The 17,705-nt window shown below is 52.1% G+C and overlaps 2 long non-coding RNA genes across 2 annotated transcripts; one reads left to right on the top strand and one right to left on the bottom strand.

The window, feature by feature from the left end:
• Window positions 1-14,337: 14,337 nt before the first annotated feature.
• LOC115302650 lies at window positions 14,338-15,777 on the bottom strand. Its single transcript, XR_003913574.1, has 2 exons — window positions 15,690-15,777; window positions 14,338-14,815 (listed from the first exon to the last, which is right to left on the bottom strand). It is a non-coding gene; the product is annotated as an uncharacterized LOC115302650 (long non-coding RNA).
• Window positions 15,778-15,883: 106 nt separating this feature from the next.
• LOC115302649 lies at window positions 15,884-17,418 on the top strand. The gene is made up of 2 exons (XR_003913573.1): window positions 15,884-15,924; window positions 16,184-17,418. It is a non-coding gene; the product is annotated as an uncharacterized LOC115302649 (long non-coding RNA).
• Window positions 17,419-17,705: the final 287 nt, after the last annotated feature.

The raw sequence follows: 17,705 nt of genomic DNA, 5'->3' as shown, positions 1-17,705 counted from the left end.
TAGGGACTCCCTGCAGACGTTTGCTCATACCTCATTGGCAGGACAGGTCACCAGCCCCTGGCAAGGGGGATAAGGCTAGAATGGCTGGCCGTGACCCAGCAGGACTGGTCCCTGAGTCACTGGAGAGAGGAAGAGGACCTGAATCAAAATAGACTTCAAAGAGCAAGGAAAGGGGGCATGTTTAGGGGTGAGGAGAAGGGAGTGGTGGGAACAAGAGGGAAGGTCACTTCTCAAATCTGGTGGGGGTGGGGAGTGCAAGGGCACAGGGTGATGCCCACCAGGAGAAGTTAATATGCCTGAACAAGGAGGGTGCAGGGGTGGAGGCCAAGTCCCGAGGCGAGGTTCGAGGTTCCTCCTTGCTGGAGCGGTTCTGTCAGCATGCAGAGCCTTAGGCAAGGAGCAGGGCCTGACCTCTGTGTTAGCATAAGTGGAAGGAGGGGTGAGGCACGGGGCCCCCAGCTCAGGCAGCAGTGCCAATGGAGGAGATGGATCTGAGAGCTAGAGGGCCAAAGTGTCCTTCATGCCTGCAGGGCAGACCATCAGCAAGTCCACCTGCTCTGCATCCTAATGTGGGAAAGTGATGGGTCAAGCCAGACACATTGTTGAAATCCTTTCTATCCATTCGCCTTAATACACACACACACACATCTTCACAACCACAGCCCAGGCTCAAATGCAGCATCCTGGACTGCCTCATAAGCCCAAGGAAGCAGCCCTGGGCCTGGCCCCACCGGTTCCCTTTGTTCCCACCCCCTGCCCAGCACACCCCTCCTTTCACTGAAAACCCTGGGCCCACAGGTGTGCACACCTAAGAGGAAGAGACCCTGCGGAGGCCCATGAAAGCCTGGAAGCAGGTGGGGGCATTTAGCAGGGAACTTCCAGGTGCCTGGTGCCTGCTACAGGGCCTGGAAGGGACACAGGCTCTGAGTGAGCACGTCCTCTGGACCTACAGACCCCTGACCTGTGGGGAGGGCACAGCTGAAGGAAGGTTCTAGACCAGGGCTCTTCTTGTGGGCTCTGAATGTGGCAGTGGCCTCTGTACAGTATATGACAAAGAGATACAGGCGGTGGCGGGGGTGGGGGGCGGATTCTAGAGAGTCATCTTGGGGTCTGGTCAGGGCCAGGAGGAGGATGGTAGTCCCTTTGCCCAGATGAAACATTTTAGGGAAACAGCAGGGGGTGCATGATTTCCATATTCTTTTGGGGTCCTCGTATGTATTTTATTTATTTTTTAATGTTTATTTATTTTTGAGAGAGAGAGAGAGAGTGCAAGCAGGGGAGGGGCAGAGAGAGAGGGAGACACAGAATTTGAAGCAGCTCAGAGCTGTCAGCACAGAGCCCGATGCAGGGCTCGAACTCACGAATGGGGACATCATGACCTGAGCCAAAGTCAGATGCTTAGCCAACTGAGCCACCCAGGCGCCCCTATATGTGTTTTTTAAACAGTGTAATATTCCATTTTGTAGAACATGGCTTGCTACACCCACTGTTTCCTCACTAGTCCAGAGTTTGGGAGGGAGAAGAACACAATGGTGGGCGTACACACACTGGGTCCAGGGAAAAGCCTCTGCTTTGTTTGGACATTTTTCGTTGTTTTGTTGTTTAGTTTGTGAGAGTCTTGAGCAGATTTGTGGGCTCAGGGAAGGAGTCCATGGATATGGGCAGAGCATTCTTGCTCTTTTCTGTGTCAAACCCACACTCCTGGGGGTCACCTCTGGGTGGCTGGAGCCCTGAGTTCAGGGGCTCCCTTTCCTCTGGGGAGCTGAGTGTGGCTCAGGCTGGAGGCCCTGTGTCACAAACACCTGTGGACTGAAGGAAAAGGGTGTGTGTAGGAGCCCTGCTGGGGGCAGGCCCCGGGCCTGGCTTTGCCCCACTGTGTACTCTTGGCTAGGTGACCCCACAGCCCCTCTTTGTGCTTTAGGGCCAAGGCTCTGCGAACACTGGACTCAGGGGCCCTCTCAGGGAGAAGGAGCCAGTGTCAGAGACAAAAGGATGAGGCTGGGGTCAAGTCAGGGCCTAGGTGCCCAGCAGACCCCAGAAGAAGCTCAGTTCGAGCAGAGCACCCTGGACAAGAAGCGTTCTCTTGTTTTCCAACTTTGTATTTTCTCCTGTTTCCATGGTCCCCCAATCCCTGCCTGGCAAGGCTCCAGCTGCGTGGGGTCAGATGTGAGGATGCAGAGTCCTGATCAGAAGGAAGGCAATGGGGCACACCCGTCCGGCCCCACGCCCACCCTCCATGGTCACGTGCTTGCCCGCCAGGCGAGGCCCACAAAGCAGCTTTGTGTTGGCAGCTGGCTCAGAACACGTCCCCGTGTGTATGGGGCAGCCCTGGTCAGCCGGCAGTGCCAGCCATGGAGGCCAGAGATGTCTGGGAGAGAGGATGTTCCCTGCCCAGCCCTTCAGGGTCCTGGGCCAGGGGGCTCTCTAGGAAACACCTGAGCTAATGCTTCTGATGACACCTGGGACCCTGGAGGCTCTGTGTGGGGAAGAGGCAGCATGCAACAAGAGCCTGGCCATCAGTCCCCCGACTGGCAGGGCCTCTAGGGCCACCTGGCATCACTAGGCCTCTCAAGGGGGATCGACTCGGCCTGCCTCTGGGGCCCCCAACAGAGTCTCAGATAAAATGAGAAAACAAGGACAGCCTGGTCAAGTTTTATAAATCTGAATGTATCTGGGTTTTGCTTTTGTTTTGTTTATTTATTGATTGATTTTGAGAGAGAGAGAGAAAGAGAGAGAGAGAGAGTGCGAGCAGGGTAGAGGCAGAGAGAGAGGGAGAATCTCAAGCAAGCTCTGCTGTCAGGGCAGAGCCTGATGCGAGGCTTGAAGCCACGAATGGTGAGATCACGACCTGAGCCGAAATCAAGAATCAGATGCTTAACAAACTGAGCCACCCAGGCGCCCCTGAGTGTATCTGGTTTTTTAATATCAGGTTGTTTCCAGATGTGAAGTCATCCTTTTTTAATGAAACGATTATAGTAGACAGAGGGTGTCTTGTGACAACACCCTTAATCGACAAAATAAAATGTTGCCAGCCCTATTTTCAACCCTTTTCACAAAAAGTTTTGTCTCATGAAGCTCCCAAGTGCTGACACTCCAGCACTGGCTGGAGCCAGCTGGGACCTTGCTTAAGAGCAGGTGGTGAGCAGTCGGGCCGCTGTGGGGGCCCCTGGGTGTGAGATGCTCCAGTTTCCAGAAGCTGGCACTGGGGTAGGGGTGGGGGGTTTCTTCTGCCCATGGCCCTCTCCCCTCTGGACCAGGCAGAGTATTGACTGCTGGGGTTCCTCGCTTACGACTGATTCACCGAACAAGGTACAGATGAAGTGAGTGCCCAGCGGGGAAGGTGAATGTCCTGCCTCTCGCCTCCACCTTCATCAGCCTCCAGCACACATAGCTTGCGCACAGTCTGCCCCCCTCCAGCCTGTGGGAGCCAGGCCAGAGTCGGGAGCCAGGATGTGCTTCAACCCAGGTCAGGAAGATCTCTCCTCTGTTCTTACCTTGGAGGACAAGGAGGTGCTAGGGGACTCTTCACAGCTGCCTGAGTGTCCTTTTTGCCTCTGAGAGAGGCAAAGTCCCCTCAGCCAGAAGGTCCAGACTGTCCCCTGCCTGGTGGGCAGGAGAGGCTGCTCTGTGTGGACGGGAGGGGACAGCCCACGTGGCTGCCCAGCCGCAGAATCCTTCTGGGACCTTGCACTCAGAGACACCGCAGTCACATGGGTCCAACAGGGACTCGGATGGCCTCCTCCAGACCCACCAGGAGATTCTGTCAGGCCTGAGGCTGGCCCCCACCAGATTAGGCGGTTTGGAGGGAGCATGCAGAGCACAGGGCTCTCCCTAGAGCCCTTTCTCCCTAGAGAGGCCTAGCGGGAACACTGCTTTTCATTTACTGAAGCGTTTAAGAAACAAGTGCAGGGGGGTGTCTGTTTTCGTTCTTCTTTTCAAATGATGTAGCAATGTGTCAAACTTAATTTAAGAAAAAATAGTCTCAGATACGTTTGTTTCCTCTTTGAGTTGGATTTGCATTAAGCTTTTAAAAAAAAAAAAAAAGCTAAAAGGCCTTTCCAACTGGGCTTGATTCTCTTAAGATTTTAACCCATTTCAGTTCTTTGGATAAAGGAGTGGGAGTGGTCACTGAGACAGACTTGCCCAGAGCATCACAGAAAGGCCCGAGGCTCTGAGGGCCCCTGACCAGCCTCTCACCAGGGCTCCACAGGAACACACAGTGGTTACCTCCCTAATCAGGGAAAGGTAGGTGAAGAACAGCTTCTGGGCTTGGAAACCATTTCCCCCACCACCACTGCCTAGTCTGGGTCTTTCTGTGTGCTTGACTAGGGGGAGGGGGGACTGTGGGGCAGAGGCAGTGGACAGACCCTCCCCAGATGCTGTGAGGTCTGTGCTGGGATCCTTGGGCCCAGGTCAGCCCCCAAGAAGTTCAGAGCTTCATAGGAAGCCTGGTGGGCAAATGAATGAAAACAGCCATAAGTGACTGCACAGGTTGCTGGGAAGGGGGGAGTAGAGAGAGCCCACAAGAAAACGGATGTTTAGTGGGGGGCAGGGGGGAGGTGTCATCTTCGCAGACCAGGGAACACGATGTGCGAAGGCTGGAAGAAATGGTGCTTTGTGCCAAGTGCAATATGCCGTTTTGCTGGAGGGTTGCTCCGTGCTCCCCAAGTGAGCCCTGAGTCCCACTCACCAGGAATGAGCTTCTGAAGAGCAGGACCCTCTGACTCTTCGCCAGAGAGGGGAAGTTAGGGTGCCAGGATGACCATTCACATACCTGGAGGCCCAAGGAAGGGGAGAGGCCAGCAGTTCGAAAGCAGCCAGAGGAGGCGCAGGTCGCCTCTCTGCTGAGAGAGAAAAACAAAATTATGCACAAAGTACTCAAGGTGCAAAGATTCCTAGGCCAGGAGAGTCACTGGATTTTCCCTGGGAGTGTGGGGCAGCCAGGCCACCGGCCAGGAGCGTGTGGGCAGGGAGGCTGTGGAAGGATGAGCTCATGACCTGCCTCAGAGTGGCTGGGCCACGTGCCAGGTGGGCACAGCCTCCTCAGCCTGGCTCTGGGTTCCTGTGGCTGCTCGGTTTCGGGCCCAGAGGTGAGATTCAGTGTACCTGTTTGTGGGCCTTGTTGTCATGGGGTCCCAAGGCTTTCTGTGTCAGACACAAGTGGAGAGGCCTCTGCCACCTTGCTTCCTCTACAACATCCACTGCCAAAGCTAAAAGCACAAGGTCTGAGCACCATTAGCCCTCCGATCTATGTGGGTGACAGAAGCTGAGGGTAGCGGGGGAGACACCAAGAAATGGAGAAAATGCTCCAAGACTAGCAGGACATGCTGAGCTCTAAGCATCTAGCTGAGCTGGGGGTCTGAGCCTGCCCTCTTGAATCTCAGACAAGGTCACTGAGGCCAGGAGAGGGAGCATGCTTGTCCCAAAAGCTTCAAAGTACCCATAGGAACACACTGACAGGAGGCATTTAGGATGAAAGAAACATAATCCTTCAACAGAATTAGACTCTAAAATAGAGTCTAAAAAAATAGAGTCTAATACCTGAATGACAGATGCTTAATTTCTCACAATATTTCTGTCATTAAGGCCGAGACAGATATTTTTGGCTTATTCAAGATCATGGGGGATGTGTTTTGGAGCTTCTGTACAGTATAAAGAGACCATACCCCAGGTGGCAGGGTGGTTCAGTCGGTTAAGCATTTGACTTCGGCTCAGGTCATGATCTTACAGTTCGTGAGTTCAAGACCCACATCAGGCTTTACGCTGACAGTGCAGAGCCTGCTTGGGATTCTCTCTCTCTCTCTCTCTCTCTCTCTCTCTCTCTCCCTCTCTCTGCCCCTCTCCCACTTGCACTCTCTCTCAAAATAAATAAATAAACTTGAGAGAGAGCAAGAGAACATACCCCAAACACAACCGTGGGCAGCAGTGGCCCCCTAAACTGAGCCCACAGGAATCATTGTGCTGAGGGCTGGGTTATGCCAGTGACCCAGAACCCCATACCTTGCCCAGACAGGCCCACCTGGCTAGAAGAGGGGCTTCAGAGAATAGGCAGGTGACCTCAGGCTCCTGCAGAACTTTGCCACTGAAAACTGCTCTGCCTAACCCTGAAATCCCTTGGCAGGAGTCAAAACTGTTCCTGCAGTGACTGGTGATTATGTGCTAGCACAGGTGTCTGTGAAAGACACGAGGACACCAAATCACACCATGGAGGTGCCAGATATCAGGCTTTTCCCCAACCCCTTGCCCACCAAACAACTGAGAGCTAATACGATCCAAGAAAGGGCATCCTAAGCCACCTGCATGTCATTTTAGAATGTCACCTGGGTTTTCTATCCTATCCATAATACTCCTGTGTTTGTTTTAACTATTTTTTATTTATTAAAAAATTTTTAACATTTATTCAGTTTGGAGAGAGATAGAGCACAAGCAGGGAAGGGGCAGAGAGAGAGGGAGACACAGAATTCAAACTAGGCTCCGCGCTATCAGCAGAGAGCCTGACAGGGGGCTCAAACTCACAAACCTCAAGATCGTGACCCGAGCCGAAGTCAGATGGTTAACCAACTGAGCCACCCAGGCGCCCTTGTTTTAATTATTTTTTAAAGGTGCTTTAAAAGTAGTCACTGTTGCATACTCAGGGTGGCTGGCCCACCCTGGCCTCTTGCATCTAGTTTGAGAACTAAGTTTCTGACCACTTGTACCCAGACCCTCCTAATTCCAGTCCGTAACACTTGTGAGTGCAGCAAGGTAGAGACGGTGGGGTTTGAGGGGAGTGCGGACAAGTAAAAGGCCCTCGAAGACCTGAAGAACAAGGAGGGAGGTGTTGGTGAAACAGTGGTGGGGAAGGCGGCACAGGGAGACCACTGCTTGGAGCCAGTCTGGCCCACCCTCCATGCAGGCATGGGGGGAGGAAGGAAGTGCCCACGGAGGCCCTTCCAGGCCCCTTCCCTCCATGCAGCCCCCACTATCTTTGCCTGCTCCTGCCCCCTGTATTGATTTACAGGCCTGTCTCAACAGGGAAACGGAGCCTTGTGCATCCTGGACAGGGGACAGAGGAGGGGCTGCCCGCTGGGCTGAGGTTGCCACACGCAGAGGTCAGAGATCATCTGCTGCTCTTCCCAGCAGGGCCGGGCCTGGAAGGTGTTGAGCACAACCCACCCAGCACAGCTATTGATGTCCCTCAAGAGGCTGGCTTCATGCCACGGGGCAAGGCCAGTGGTCTGGGCGGTGCCTTCCTGGGGAGACAGGGAATGACTTTGCAGTTTCAAAGCTGGAAGGGCTGTCGGAGAGGGGTAGGAGCAAGCGGCTTGGAAGGCAGGAGAGCCATACCTGTGCTCTGCAGAGGGCCCCTGGGCAGCCTCCTGCCCGAAGGAAATGCCATCTGCCTTCTTTCTCTTCTATAGTCATCATTTATTTATCTGGAAGATACTTTGGTGGCAGAAATTCAGGGTTGCACACAGTTGACTCTAATGAGGGCAACAGGGAACAGAAAAGCGACGAAGCTGTCTCTCCGGGCCTGCCGTGGGAGGCGAACAGCCTTTGCGTCAGTAGAGCCCTGTGCCTGCTCTTCAGCATGCTCCGTTCCCTCAGTCTCTCCTCCCCCGCACGGAGGTGCACGTGTGTCACAGGTCAGATCCTCATTTTACAGGTGGGGAGACAGAGGCCCCCCGGGAGTCATGCTGCCTGGCCACGTGCACACCTGGGGTTACAGAGGCAGCCCTGCAGGGGGCCTGTAGCTTTCTCTGGAGCACTAGGGGCTGCCCGCCTTCTGAAAATTACAACTGCTGGTTGTTGCTATGGTGACCGGTTGTGTTATTCCATCACTGCTGGGCTCCGTGCACCACCTCGCTCCAAGACGTTTCTGCAGGGGTGAATGTCTGCCTCCAGGTGTGTGTATAACAGCCACCACCCTGGCCTTGCCCACCACTCTAACTGGCACACTCACCCTCCCTCTTGCCTGGGCCCAGTGGAGCGACATTCAGCGTCACTCCTTTCTTACGGCGCCCGCGCAGGGTGCTGGCTTACCCCACCCAGTTCCTGTGCAGTTCAATCCCGTGTCGGTACAAGAGAACACCCTCATTCTTGTTTCAGCTGAAGATTTCCAAGCCTACTTGCCTCTTGGAAATCTTCACTTAACCTTTCCCGGATTAGGGAGGTAGTCACACCCTGAGCTGCTCCTGAGCCCTGGTGAGAGGTCGAGCATGGAGGCAGGGTAAGGGTTGAGGGGGCTCAGAGCTGGGGCCTTTCTGTGTTGCTCTGGGCAAGTCCCTCTCAGACAGACCGTAATCCACTGAACCAATCCCCACAAATGGACACTTGGGCTGGTGCCAATCTCTGGCTACTACACATGTTCGAAGAATAACCTTGAGCATATGTCATTTTGCACATGTGAGAGTATTTGTAGACTAAATTCCTAGAAGGAGCATTATTGGGGAATGAGCTTTCGCGCTTCTGAGCTTGGTAAACATTGCCAAATTGCTGTCCGTCGTTGTTACCCATTGCATGTCTGTTATGAGCCCTGCATGGACTCAACGTTGCATCTGGATTAGCTCATCCACCTTTCCACAGCCCTGTGACAGAGGTGATTCCTGTCTTCATTTTACAGATGAGGAAATTGAGGCTCGGAGAAATTTGGAAATTTGCTAAATCACTGTAGTGTGTGTCTTTTGGGCATTCAAGCTCCATGTGCCCATGAGCCCGTGGATGGGCCCTCCTCACACCAGCCAGTCTTCCTCTGGAGGCAGGTACCCCACCTTGGGGCCTGGGTGCCCAGAGTCCCTTTACCCCAGACACTGTCCCTAGCCTGGCCAGCTCAGTCTGAGCGACACCTGCTCTGAGGGGCCTCTCCCAGCTGCCTGGTGTCATTCTTACCAGCTGGTTGCACAATTTGAGGCAATGTCCTTCTGCCTCTGCTTCTTTTCTCTGGTCCTGTCACCTCCTAGTTAGACTGAAAGTCCCCAAGAGAGCCCGTTCTGGCCGGGCATGGTGTGGGCAGTGCTCATGAAACCTAGCAGGGAGCAAAATCGGGGCAAATTCTGGGACTAGGAACACATAGTCTCAGACTGAGGGCGGGTTGGGGGCTGGAGTCCTTCCTTCATTTGCATCACAAAACGGTTAGCAGTGCTGAGGGGAGAAATTGCTGGGAACCTCCTCCTTCGTTTGCATAACAAAAGCAATTGCCCACAGCCTCGCTGCAGCGGCTCTAGGCTGCTTTGTTGAGAGCTCTGGGCTGCGCTGGGCCTGCCTTAGGAATTGTTCCCCAGCACAGGTCGTTCCTGGGCTGCACTGTCACCCCAGCTCACAAAAGCCACATTGTGGGGCTAGCAGCAGCTGCCAGCATCTGCTCCCAGTGCCGCCGCCCAGGGGCCTCAAGGCTCCTCAGTGCAAATGCTGCCCTTGCCAGGGACCTGGCCATGGCCATGGTCAGACCCAGAGGCCTGGGGTCTCACCAGGAACACTGCGGAGGGAGAGACCAGATGAAATAAGGTCTCCTGGTGACTAACAGTGACCCCGGATTTGAAGGAGGGAAGATAATTGCCATGCCACGTGCACCTGCCACAGGATGGGTGCCTTACCCAAACTGAAATATTACATTATTCAGTTCCACGTGCAACAGGTGTTTTTTGCACTGTTCAAATGGGGAAGCAGACCCAGAGAAGTTCAGTAGGCAGCCCAGCATCACACAGCAGAGCTGAGGTTTGAAGGACCCATCCCCACAAGGTTTGTTCTTCTTGGCTATCCCAGAGGCTTCTCCCACCCCTCACTTTTTCCCTTCCCCCATCTTTTTTTAATTTGAGAGAGAGAGAGCCTGAGGGGAGAGAGGGGCAGAGAGAGAGAGAAAATTTTAAGCAGGCTCCACACTCAGCACAGAGTCCGACTTGGGCCTCAGTCCCCCAACCCTGCGATCATGACCTGAGCTGAAATCAAGAGTCAGATGCTCAACTGACAGAGCCACCCAGGCACCCCATCCCCTTTCTCTTTCTGAGCATCTCAACCTTCTTTCCCCCTCCTATGCCTCCTCTGCCCCCCTGCATGGCATCTAGCTGTCTGGACCAGCACACTGACTCTTGCCTGTGTCAGGGGCTCCCTCCCCCCCCAACATGGCCATCCGCCCTTGCCAAGCTTGTCGGGGCCCCTGCTGTCAGAGGCATCACCTGCCTCCTGGAGCACTGTCTTCCACCCCACCCCTGAGCACACCTTGGTGATCTTGGGTTGCCTCTACTATCACACCCAAATTCCCTTTTGTCCCTGAGGGACTCTGCAAACTCCCATGAAGCCACCCAGCCTGGCACATACCTCAGCCTCCTTGGATGCCCCTTCATGCTCCTGCGAAGCTTTGATGTCTTCTCTCTGCACAGAGTCCTGCATCCTAGCCATGAGTTCCTTCTGCATTTTGGGACCCTGGATACTTAGCCCAGAAGTCACACCTCAGTGCCTACAACCAGCCAACACGCATGGACTTAAATTAACTTTACAGCTGTACTCCACACGAGAATGCTGCAGCTTCTCTGGCTTTCAGGAGACATGTTTAACTCTCTCTGTGTCTCCAGCTTAACCTGAAGGGGCCGGGGTTAAGCTGGCCACAGATGCAAATGCACCCACATGCCCACAGGGAGTGGCTGGTGAGGCCTTGACAGGATATGAGCAGCGTAGATAAACCACAGGGTAAACCTATAGGACAGGAAGAGCACATGAGGGGCAGGACACCCCCCAGAGTCCTCATGAGGTAAGCGGGGCAGTGCCTCGAACCAGGAAACAACTGTATAGTTTGGGGAGTTCCTTCAAAGCCATGGCCTGCTTTAAGGTAATCCTGGGCAGGACCACTCATTTTAGGAGGAGAAGATAGAACCATGCTGCACGGCTGAGGGAGGAAGGACCTGAGGATGTGCTCCCTTTAGATGCAGAGGCTCCCCCATCCCACCTGTGAGGAGGCTCTGTGCGGTCACAGCTGCCTCTACCAAGCCCATGGCGAGCTTGAAGTTCCCATGCCCTTGCGGCTCTTCGACAAAGAATCCGGCTGCCCTCAACAGGAAAACCCTGCAGCATCTGAGGCAGGCCAGAGGTAGGGCATTAGGAATACTACACCCTCTACCCCACCCCGCCAGGAACATAAACACTCACCCATCAGAGCATGTTCATTTGCTAGGTAGCCAGTCAAACCTTACAAGGCACTGCAAATTTGAATGAGTTCTCCCAGACAGTCCCAAGTTGGCAAATGCTCAGAGTCAGAAAGCGGGATCCATAATGAGACCCTGGGGTGGCTGACACTGGTCATCCCCACCCTGCCCCAGGCTGCCTCCCCCCACAAGAATGGGGAAGTCAGAGACATGCTTTCTCAGCCTCCCCTGTTGCTGGCATGGGCAAGTAAAGTGAAGCAGAAGTCTGGGCAAGCTGCTGCACAGAGCATATCCGAGTCCTACGCTCCCAACACCCTCCCCAACCCCCCACAGCTTCTAGCTCTAACCGCAGACAGGAGCTGTGGCCAGTGTCCATAGAACAGACAGCAACACTTGAAGGACGGAGCTGAGTCCTTGTCAGTGCCCTTGAGCCCCTTCCCACAGCCCTGGGAAGGCCTACTTCCTGACATCTTATTACAGGAGACCTCCATTTGTTTCAGTGATTGTGGGCTGGTTCTGTTACTTGCAGCCCAAGGCATTGCTAACTTATAAACTGAGCTGGGAATCTGAACAGAGCTCTAACCTAGGCCCTGGATGTGGCCTTAGTGTGGCCCATGATGCCTGTCAGGGCTGGATCCCCCATTGCAATGGGACCATGATTCCAGTATCGCAGGGCATCTCCATCAGCTCTGACTGCTGTAACAAAACACCACAGGCTGGGTGGCTCCAATAACAGACGTTTATCTGTCACAGCCCTGGAGGCTGGAAGATGGAGATCAAGGAGCTGGCATCTGATGAGAATTTGCTTCTTGGCTTATAGATGGCCACCTTCTTGCTGTGTCCTCACATGGGAGTGAGAGTCAAAAAGAACTCTCTCTAATGTCTTCCTCTTCTTTTAAGGACATTAACCCAATTGTGGTCCTTCCTGAGGACCCCCCCCCCCAAGTCTTCCCACCACAGGCCCCCACCCAAGGTCCTGAAAGCTCTGCTTAATGCCTCCTTGCAGAGAGGCCACATCTGAAAAGAAGGAAGGGGGATTGTACCATGGCATTTCAGACCTCTCTGATGTCCTATGAACTGCAACAAAATCCAGCTTTAGCAATGAAAGGCCTCAGGCACACTTTCTCTCTGGCAGGTTGCATTTCCTAAAGAATGCCACAATAATATCTCCCACCCCACATGCTCTTCTAGAACCTTCCTACTTCCCCATCAGGAAGTGGAGTCCAGTCTCCTCCTCTTAAATCCGGGTTGGCCTTTATGACTCCCACAACCCACAGACTATGGTGGGAAGAGTTGTTGTGTGATGTCTGGCTGCCTGGCCATAGAAATGCCACTTCCATCTCTTGGAACACTTGCTCTCGGAAACCTGCCTACCATATTGTGAGGAAGCCCAAGCAGCCTATAGAGAGGCCTGCTTGCAGGGAAATCAAGACTGATCCCACAGCCAGGCTGAGCTCCTTGTGCACAACCAGAACTAACCATGCAGCCATGTGAGTGAGCCATCTTGAGAGTGGGTTCTCCTTCTGCAGTTGAGGCACAGCCCCCTGACCCTGCATGGAGCAGCAAGGAGCCAACCTCTCCAAGTGTTGTCCAAATTACAGAGTTGTGAACAAAATGAACTACAATTGCTATTGCAGCCACTACATCTTGGATGGTTTTTACAGAGCGATAGTATCTTCTATTTCAAATGAGTTTCCAGAAAGGGATCGTGTGGTAGAGACGTGCGTGCCTCAGGACTCCTGGCTGTAGTTCTCATGCTCCAGGATGGCTGAGCAGGAGATACGTGTTCTGGCTGACCAGGGTGGGAAGAGCTGAAATACCACCAGGAAATGGGCTCTCAGAGATCAGAGGAGCTGTATGTGATGCAGCAGACCTGGACCTTTCACATAATGGCAGACTCAAAGTGCCCCTCCTGTGGCCTCTCTCTCCCACAATGGAGCACAGCCCCTCCCTCCTCACCCAAACCCTCTTCCCTAGGCAGACACCAGCAGAATGTTACCTATCCCCAGAGGCTGCAGACAACTGGATCAAGAGTGGGACCAATCCCCAAAGTTCCCTATCCTCATCAGGCCTATGACTGAGTCTGACATGGGAGGCGGTGTCCAAATGGATTGTTGTGATTACCTGGATCAATCAGTTCCTTCAACAACTTAACTTACAGACAACCAGAACACCAGATCATTTGTGGAAGAACATCATGTAGGGAGAGGGCCCAGATATACAATGATGAGTCCTATGCAAGCCAGGTTTGAAGAAAGAACAATGATAAATTTATCAGTTAGGATCTGTGTTCATCTGTTAGTAAACCTGGTATAAATATCAAGGACTGCTAGTTTCCATCCCTGTAGAAGAAGTTCAGTGTTAGACAATTCAAGTCAGTTATGACAGCTTCCATGATGTCACTAGGGACTCAGGCTCCATTCAGCTTTTCTTTTGAGTTTTAGCATATGCCTTCCAGTCATATGGGGTTGCTGCATATTCACAAAATAGCTGCTGCAGCACTAGCCATCACATTTGTATCCCAAGCAATCAATAAGAGGAAGAGGCATAGGGCAAATGCCAGCTGTTTCTTCCCATTCTTAAAAAGCCTTTGGCAAGCCTCACCCAACAACTTCTGCTTACATCTCATTAATCTCTGTTTGCTTCAGAGGAGGCTTGGAAATGTAACCTTTTAGTCAGGTGTCTTGCTACTTAGCATAAAATTGGAGGATGAGGGGATAATGAACACTGAATAATGAGTAGGTATGGTGTTTTCCAAATATGTCTCCAAATTTTGGGACATTTCTCCCTTGCAAAGGTAGAGCTTTATCCCCACTCACCTCCCGCTTTCAATCTGGGCCATACTTAGCAAGTCTTAGAAGAGCCATGATTAGGATGTGGCAGGAGTGATACTATGTGACTTTTGAGACTAGATCAGAAAAAGGATGGCTGTCACTTGGCTCTCTCTCTAGATCTCTTACTCTAGGTCAGGGAGGCCAGCTGCTATGTGGTAGAGACACTCCAGCAACTCCATGGAAAAGACCAAGAGGGAAGGAATGAAGGCTTCCCACTAACAACTGTTACCAACCTGCCAGCCATGTGAGCGATCCACTGTGAAGCAGATTTTCCAGTCCCAGTCAGGCCTTTGGATGACTGCAGTCCCAGCAAATCTCATGAGGGCAGGCTCATGAGAGAGACCCCAAACCATAATCCCCAGCTTAGCCATTTCCAAATCCACAGATGCTGTGAGTCACAGTAAACGTTTATTTTTCTTTTGAACCGCTGAGTCTGGCGATATCTTGTTATGCAGCAATAGCTGATCGACACAGTAAATAATTAGCAACGGCTGTCACCACAAGTAAATAGAGAAAACTGGTCTGTACATAGAACAGATAGCAGAGCAAAGAAATGGTTCTTTCCCTGGAGAAAACAGCAATGATCGGCTTTCAGTGTTTTTCAGATTAAATAATGTTATAATAAGGAAGCTGTGGAAACGTGGAATTTTGGAGAATGTGTCAGAGGGGCCAGGCCTAGGACGGCCATAGTCCCCAGTCGTCCTGAGGACAAGGCTGGGCTCCAAGGACTCCAAATGCATCATGTGCCAGACAGAAGGGCATCATGAAGGGAAGCATCCAGAAGAGCCTTCACCCATCGTGTCAGAGAAGGCTCTGAGAAGGCAGAGAGCTTGCTGCATGGTGTCCCTGAGCGCACCTACTGGACAGCTGTGAACACCAAGGAAGTCTTAGGTGAGTCCCTCAGTCAAACACAGAATAAGTCCCTTTGATTAGCTGACCCATAGAGACCAGTTCTCAGACCTAAGACTCCCATTATTGGTCCTCCCAGGATTGAGAGAGATCATTTTTCTTTGAGCACTAGGCCAGTCATTTCTTGGTTTAAAGAAACCATGTTTATTCTGGTTGCCACTGCCCTGTGACAAACAACCACCAATACAATGACTTAAAGCAACAACCATTGCTTTTGTGGATTAAGAGTTTTATGGGTCTTGGAAGGGATGGTTTGTTTCTGCTTCACTGATGCTTGGGGCCTCAGCTGGGAGATCTGGAAGGCTTGGAGGACCTGAGGGTCTGCTGCCCAGATGCTTCTTCACTGACATGCCTGGAACTTTGGTGGGGATCCCCCTCCAGGTCAGGGCAGCTGGATTTCTCATATGGAAGCTCAGGGCTCCAAGAGGGAGCATATGAAAGTACCCTTCAAGAGAGCTGTGGGAGCTGACTTGTTACACATAGCTTCCCCTTCTCTGTACCCTATGGGTTAAAGCAGTCAAGAGTTGCCCAGATCCAATGGGAAAAGTGTCAGAAACTCTGAGTCTTAAAAAAAAAAGAAAACTGCAATAATAGTGCAGCAACACTTAAAACTGCCTTGTGATATTGCAACAATTTCTGCTGCTCCCTTTAGCTTGTCAGTGTCCTGGAGGCATCTCCGGTCCCTCCTGGCTAGCTCTGCAGGCCTCCCCCCAAGGGCAATGGCAGCTCCCGCACCATCTAGACCTCTGTGTCACCAGCACAGGATTGGGGTGCTGTGGCTGGAAGCATGTGTGCACCTCCTGTATGGGTCTGCAAAAAATGGGCAGCTCACCTGCCTCTCCTACTCTTGGCCAGCCTAAGGTTTGGGACGACAGAGTGAGAGTCAAGCCTTCTCAGTCCCAGAGTTACTGCTTCATAATGACACCTAGTTAGATAAGGGTCATCAAGGGGGAACTCCAAGGAGACAATAGAATGTGGCTGAAGAATTCCCCCATTCACTGGGCACCTGTTTCCTAAGGTACCTGAAGCACCGGTCACACAGGGCAGGTGGAGTGGAGCCCGGCCCAGTAAGTGACCCCAAGGCTGGCTCGGGCTGGGGTCTCCTTCCCCATTTGGAGAGGAGCCTTCAGAGGACCTCCCTCATGGTCACCCACCAGACCCAAGGCCGACCGCTCAGAGGGCCCCTAGTCAGCACTTTCCTGAAACTACTTCCGGACTTCCAGGAAATGGTTTCCGGTCAGAGATGGCTGCTCTTGGCTGTTCTTGAGTTAACTGTGATGAGAGTAAAACTAATTCATTTTCAACTTCTTTCCTTTTCCTTTGGAGCGGAAAACATTTTTTCCCCCTTAGAAAATCATAGCCCTGATTGTACAGCCCTCTGCTTTACCTGTGAAAGAAGTTTCATACCAAATATCAGATCCGGAAGCTCCAATTCAAAGAGACTCGCACAGAAAGAACCAACTCATACCACGTTTTGAAAATATTTTAAATCAACCAGTTTAACTACAAAACCAGGTGTAATCACTACGGACTTTCTTGATATACTATTCTACATAGGAAACCCAAAGTCCAGAAAACCAACTGAAGATACGGCAAGTGTGGACGATGTGTGGATGGATGTGCACAGCCCTCCCTACTCCCACGAAGGTGACAACAGACTTCATGTGCCCATGCTGAAGAGCTCTCCTGACTGTGAATCAGCAGACTGTTTCCAGCTCCCCTTTCTGTGATTTTATGACGCCTAAGTAATATCATCTGGGACACTGGCTTAAAAGAACACTGCTTTGTTTGTATACTATAAGCTTACCCTCACCATCCTTCCGTTCTTCACAAAGTCCTACATGCAAACAGCCAAGAATTAAAGACAGTCTTATCCTATATTGTCCATTGCAAATCCTCCCAATCCCATTAATGGGAATACTCATTAGACAGGATTTCCATCAGAGTCCAGAATGCACCAGCCTTGCTCTGATTTAATTGATTTGATAAATCCCCACATTAATTAGCTGGCTTCCCGTAGGCTGGGAGTGGGGGCACCAATGTGAGGTGAAAGACGTCCGCGCTGAGCCCTGCATCTTGCTGTGTGTGGCCGGGGGAAAGGAATTCTCTCAAGCTGACTGAGGCTTAGATTTCTCACCTGTGAAATGGGAAGAAAATGGCACTTTCCTTGTAGCAGTTCCAGGTATGTCAGTGGATTGGGGCACTCTGAAGTGTTCCAAAGGTTGGGGCTTGTTACTGACCAAGGCTTGGCAGGAATCTCAGAGTTAAGTCAAAAGGATGAAATGCAGCATTTGATCCTGAGCACCTACCCAGGAAGAAGATCACAAATTATGAGCAGCAGACGACCGAGGGGTGAGATTGGGAAGAGGCGCACAGACCAGGCAATTATCAACCAGAGATCCTCCCAGATTATCAGGAAGGAAGGCGGGATCCCATGTCAGTTGCTGTGTTTAGGAGTGGGAGCCATCTGCTCCAGCAAGCCTGGAAGGGACCATCCATCATTGTAACATGCTTTCCTCCTACATTTGTTGCAGACACTGTAAATATCTCTTCGGTCTTTCGAGGGCTGCTCTCAGAAGCATTTCTGGTTTTAATCTTTCGCCATGTAAGCGTGCACCAGATGTGAAGTCGGCTTTCATCATTTAGGACCTGATGAATTATTTTGTACTTCAGGACCACTGGGAGATGGCACATGAGAACAGTTTTCTACCCCGCCCCCATGTCATACAACAGAGAATGGCTTGTTTTTCTTTTCACGCATTATGCCCTCAGTGACCGTGATGAGAGTTTAGTCAGAAGTTTCTCATCCAACCATCCAACTCTGAAATGGTCAGACTTGAGGGCTGCA

The sequence above is a fragment of the Suricata suricatta genome, chromosome 9, assembly GCF_006229205.1.
Source record: "Suricata suricatta isolate VVHF042 chromosome 9, meerkat_22Aug2017_6uvM2_HiC, whole genome shotgun sequence".
NCBI classification, from domain to species: Eukaryota; Metazoa; Chordata; class Mammalia; order Carnivora; family Herpestidae; genus Suricata; species Suricata suricatta.
The sequence above is the reverse complement of the archived record's forward strand: the minus strand, read 5'-3'. Positions and strand labels throughout refer to the sequence as shown.